This window comes from Cygnus atratus, chromosome 5 (assembly GCF_013377495.2).
Source record: "Cygnus atratus isolate AKBS03 ecotype Queensland, Australia chromosome 5, CAtr_DNAZoo_HiC_assembly, whole genome shotgun sequence".
NCBI classification, from domain to species: Eukaryota; Metazoa; Chordata; class Aves; order Anseriformes; family Anatidae; genus Cygnus; species Cygnus atratus.
Window position 1 is genome coordinate 49,581,740 of NC_066366.1, and position 6,000 is coordinate 49,587,739.

General features: G+C 45.5%; 1 protein-coding gene across 2 annotated transcripts in view; it reads right to left on the bottom strand.

The window, feature by feature from the left end:
- Positions 1-5,731, bottom strand: part of BTBD7 (BTB domain containing 7) — a 56,864-nt gene extending 51,133 nt beyond the window's left edge. For both annotated transcript variants that reach the window (XM_035539439.2, XM_035539436.2), the window contains exon 1: positions 5,597-5,731. The gene's annotated coding sequence lies outside the window, so the exon portion shown is untranslated. The remainder of the gene's footprint in view (positions 1-5,596) is intronic.
- Between the last annotated feature and the right edge of the window lie 269 nt (positions 5,732-6,000).

A 6,000-nucleotide genomic window follows, 5' to 3' on the forward strand; every position in this document is an offset into this window, starting at 1 on the left:
AAAACAGGCCTCTGGGCAGATGCGATAAATCCCCTAAATGCCTCCAGTTGTACAAAGGACTTCAGCGCAGCCCGCCGCTAAACACTACAGAATCTACACAGATGAGCGCTATAATCACAGCAGCAGAAAGTCAAGGATCATGAAATACACGGCAAACCCAGTTCCTCATTTCCAGCAATCAAGGGACAACTTTTTTCCCTTCTCCACATCAAGAGTCATCATGAGAACAAAATAAAATAGGAGAAAATCAAAAAAAAGTAAAAGGAAAAAGGCAGCACAAGCCCAGAAAATATCACCTCATTAGTTTCTGATTAGATTTGTTATTTTAAAGGGCTTTTTCTTCAGCTCTCAAGCAGCATTTCCAATTCTGGGGTCAGGAAAAAGGTATGAAAAGGAACTTCAGTCATTTATACCAATTATTTTAAAAGCAATTAGAATAACCTACCCATCACTGTAGTGTTTTACATACTTCAGTGCAGCACTGATGCTTTGGGTAGCAGATGATAAGCAAAGCAGCATTCCATTTTCATACTAATGCAAAGTGGTCTACCCAGTCACTCAAAAAAACCTTCTGTTTGCATATAAATAGGCGTAACTTCATTAGGGTATGCTTTCATATAAGACATTAGGATTCTTGCTTTCTGTATTCCAGACTTTGACTCAAGCCTCAGCACTGGACAGAGAGAAAGTTGTCTTCTTTGATCCAAACTAAATTCTAAAAATAGATGTGAGAAAACCAACAAGCACCACCAAAAAGACAACACCAGTACACATACATTTTGCAGCTCCACTGATCACAGAGCTTCTGCAAGTACAGTGTCACAAAATAAGATGCATAACTAAAAGATAAGCAACAGTTACTTATTATACTGCTGTTTCAAGCAAATCCTTTGAGTTTATCCATTGTTCCTATCAGCAGAAGTGTAAAATGGCTTTACAATCATCCTGTAACAGTTTTAACAGATCTTGGACAAGGCTTCCAAACCAGAGAGATCTCACGTGCCATTAACTAGCTTGATCTAGCACTTCCCTGTGGAAAACTGAAGATTTCAAGTGATGCAAAGCGGCAGGAAGATGAAAACTATCTTAAAAGCCCCAAGTTAGTACACCGAAATAATCCCATATCAAAGAGGTCAGCAGAAATAGAAAGGTTCTTTAAGAAGATCGGGAGTGGCACTAATGGCAGCACTAGGAAAAGATTCTTGAACAGAGATTTAAAAAGAATAATTACATTCTACCCTTTATATTACAGTGGACTGGCAACAGCCTATGATAGGTAAGAAAAGTAAAGAACAGCGGAAAAAAAAAATCAATCTTTCAAATACAGGAACAACTTGACTGGAACAGCAAAGTTCCAGTATCACAAAGAACACACGGTGAGAATTCAGACAAGCTTTGAGCACAAAGATCTAACAGGACTTACAAAACAATCAGACAGAACAGCTAGCGTTAGAATGTCACGTTTGAAAGATAAAGCAAGACCTGCAGACGTAGAAACCGATTTAGGAAGGTGTTACCCTCAAACGTTACCCACTCCACTTCCCCCTCCACACATGCCTTACTGAGAATTGTTTCTTCTTAATCAGTTTTGACTGCTGTTAAAAGATTTTGGGGTTTTTAACGCTATGGTAAAGCATGGTAATTCTTATTTTCCATTTGCAGAAATAACTTAAACCCACAGAGAAACCTCAGAAAATCCCCAACAAGCTGAAGTCGCCGGAAGTCCCACAAGTTCTGTAAGTTGTTAAAGTCCACAACCAGTAGTTTGATATAACTTCACGCAACACTTGCACTCAATGGAGTAATCAAACCAGATTTAAATTTAACTAAGTGTATAGTTACATATGTACTTCAACACACTGTAGGCAGCACAGTCCCACCCCCAGATCCCTTTCACCTACCTGGCCTTGCCCCTATTCCGTGCCAGCAAGCAAGCTTTCCATAATAATGCGATGACCCAGATCTGAGACCTTCTCTGAAGTCTTTTAGTGTTTCAGTGGTTTATTTTTCAGACAGATCACTTTCTTGCAATGGTTAGAATGAAGCAATATAAACAACTTTACCAACACAGCTGAGGAGACTCCATGAGAAGCAGGAAAAAGCAGCTGTGGACAACAAGCTTTTGAGCTAATTCTGCCTATAAACACCTGTCCAGAAGCTCACAAACATCCTGATAAAGCAAAAAAGGTGTCCCACCCAAGTCCCTAGGGCAGATAAATGAGAGAATTCAGATCCCCTTAGCTCCAGTGACCTCCTTGCACCAACACTGCAAACAAAACCAAAAAAAAAAAAAAGACAGCAAATAATATGACGATGAAAACAAGACGCTAAAGCTGTACGGAATTTCAGGCAGCAAGGCACAAAAGAAGCATGGTATGCACCACCACTGCTATTCAACTCCTTCCTACCCATTTTTTCCTCTTGCCCATTTCGATTTTCCCCAACACAAAGTTCTGTCATTCTCTACATAAAGCACACAAAGATTTCAGGTCTCCTCCTAGCAGCCATTCATTACGCTGAAGGCATCATTACAACTGGCATCCTGCTTGGGAGACATGCAGGACAGACTGGATAGGCACAAAAAGCAAGACCAGCATCAAACCTTGCATCTACAGTCCCTTCATATAATAGCTCAGGCATATAGGTAAGCCAACAAAGGAAATAATATTCTAAAAATCCATAGTAAATTCTGCCCAAAAATTTAAAGATACACTGACAAGCCTCATTCTTGAAAGAACCTAGGTAATGAAACTGAGATACGGTAATTATACGACTCACAGGAAGCTCATCTAACACTCAGATCTGAGCTAGGATTCCCACTCTCCACCACATGCACTAAAAAAGTTTGTATATCTGGTTTTCCAGACCTGTTATTTCAGAAGGTGGTACAAACCACTGATCTTGTAACAGATACTAAAATTCATGTAAATGTGTTCAGAAATACAAGAAAAAAAAAAAAGACCAAAACTAGAAGCTTTTCATCAAGATTTGCCACAAGAGCAGTCAGATTCTTAGCAACAGTATTAAGGGCACTTTTATTTCTTCTTAAGAAGAACTTCTCATTTTATCTTTATACACCTTTTACTGGATTAATGTGAACTACATGGAGTCCATGCAGGGTGTCTGTAGGATGTTTTGATGCATCTAACTTTTTGACTCTGGAGGGCAGCCAGAACCACCTCAGCCATCACTGCACGGCCAAGGCATCAGAAGACGGCCACCTTTCCTGGCATACAGTCCGGCATATCGAGACCAGACTAGTGTGGCAGCAGGGCTAGGGCTAGTGTTACATGTCCTCCTACAGTCTTATGCAGGACCACAAGTTACCACAGCACCAAAGCAGCCTGCAAAGCAGGACAGAGGAAGATGTTGTCCAAGCCTCTAGGTTAATTACCATCAGTGACAGGTGTAAACCTGACATCGTGTATGCAGCAACTTGAAAAGCCTCTTTCAAAACAAAGACTCACTATTTTGTTAGTCTATTCATCAAGCTCTGACAGCCCCACTGAATTACATTCAAACAGCTGGCTGCAAAGACAGCATTTTATACTGTAGTTTAAGAATGAGCAACATGCCTTCACAATACAAAAGTTTTGAGCTTGTCTGAGAAGCTCAAAAAAAAACAGAAGAAAAATCACAATGACAAGTCCATGCAAGTCTTCCAGGAGCGCTTATAAAAATAATTCTGTTCTTTCATGTATGACTCTCTGCAAATCAGTCAATGCCAGCTATAAGCATTACAACACTACTGTATCTATGACTCAGCAAGGGAATCTGGAAATATGAAGAAAACTCACATTATTAGGAGACAAGGATTTTAAGAAGCCAGCAATTATGATAATGCCACAAAAAATAATCCAAGATGACTCGTGTCGGTGCTCCTTCTATGTTTAAACGTACAAAACTAGATTAGAGAGTCGAACCCATTTATATACTGGCTAAAGTTTGAAAGCAAGTAAAAACAATGCTTCAAAACACAAAGGATTCAGTACCTTCAACACCCCCCCCCCCCAAATCCAATGAATAGAAACAAACACTGGCTGTACATTGTGTGAAATATTTACCTCTATTTCTGAGATTACCTGTATGTGGTTCAGCTATACAAGTCTCACTAATCTGAATAAAGACAGACAGCAATCGGCAGCTTAACGTCACGACTGAACACACAAGCCTTGTTCACTAAGACCATCACCAGACATTTACATATAGGCATGAGCTGATGTTCATGCAACATTATTTGGTGCAGCAAAGTAGCAAGTTCTTAAATGGATTAGTTACACTGTTGTCCATCAACCGAGAGGAATAAGAATTAAACAACTCTATGAATGGAAAAAACATCACAAGCCATAGCTTCACCACACATTATATCTTCACCCAAGAATTCTACAGAACACACACTCTGACCTTGCCTTGTAAATCATGCAGTCCACAGACTCAGTACACCGCTAAATAAAAGATACTTGTTCCACATACTCAAAAATAAATCCCTACAGAATTAATTTCGTTATGTTGGCACTGGACTCTTAGTCAACAAGGGGCGGAGGGGAGAACGGAGAAGATTTATATTGCTTTCTTAATCATAAGGTTCAAATAGAAAGTAACATAAAGGCACTGGATCTGAAAAGGAATTCCCTTCCTTGCACAAAGAAGCATACTAATGCAGAGCAAGGGAGAAAGCAGTCCAAAGTTTACGTTTGAAACAAGAGGAGAATCTCATAAGAATAATCCTCTTCCCTAATATCTTTCAGACAAAAACAGTAAAGCTTTAGGTCATCAAGCTTCTCTGCCTCAGAAAAGTTATGAGCACTACAAGTTTTATATCCAAGTTACTATTTTTATTTTCTCCGTTCTAAATGAAAACAGAGCACGCAATATGTGGTAAAACCTGAGGTGACCGCATCTCGTGGCGTATCTGCCAAACACTTTAGATTTGTGTATTACGTTACTCTGGTTTGGAGCAAAACCTCAAGCGATGCTGTGTCCTCTAGGCTAAGTTCTCACACAAATAAAGCAAGTGCACACATCACGCTCAACAAGCATTTTATTACTTTATTGGTGTGTTTTATGTTAGCGCTTTACTTATGTGCCATCTTTCACCCCACGGCCTCAAAGCAGACGGCAGGGGCGAGCGAGCAGAGCCACGAAACCGCCCGAACACCGTCCCAGGGGCAGCAGGAACATTCCAGAGGCACCACACGCACACCCCCTACAGACCCCTCCAAGTTTCCCCAGGAACGAGGCGGTGACACCCGCCGGGCCAGGGGCGAGCCACGGACCCCTCACCCCCCGAGCTGCGGCCGGCCCCGGGGGCCAGCACCGGGCACGGGCTCGCTGCGAGGTGCCCGGGGCGAAGCCAGCGGGGGCAGGGACGTGCCGGCCGGAGCCCGCGGGCCGGGGCCAGCCGCGGGCAGCCCCGCTCCCGAGGCCCCGCGGGGCGCCCCCCGCCGCCCGCCCCAGGGCACCGCCGGCACCCGGTCCCCGGAGCTCCGCCGCGGGGGCGTCGGCGGTGTCGCCCCCCCCCCCCTTTCCCACCGCGCACCGCACTCGGCCTGCCCCCTCCCGTCCCGCCCCGCCCCGGCTCCCCGCGGCGCCTCACCTCCGGCAGCCGCCCGCCGCCGCCAGGCCCGCCGCCATGCCGCCCGCTCAGCGCCGCCCGCTCCCTCCCGGCCCCGCTCCGGCCGCCGCCATTTTGCGCCGGAGCCCCAGCCTGGGCCGGGCAGGGGCAGCGGGCACGGCGCATGCGCGGCGACGATGCGGAGCCCCGGCCACGTGGTGCGCGGGGAGGGGAGGGGGGAGGAGAGGCGGGGAGGGGGCGGGCAGCGCCTGAGGGGTCCCCGTCATGGCGGCGGGCGGCGGGGTCGGGCGGATGGGTGGAAGTCCGTGCAGTCACTGTCACGGCCGGGGTATGGGAGAGCCGTGATGCCTCGTGGCACCCGTTGCCGGTGGGGAGGTCACATCCAGGGGGGTAGAAGCTCACGGAAGCCCCCCAGAAGGCGTTTT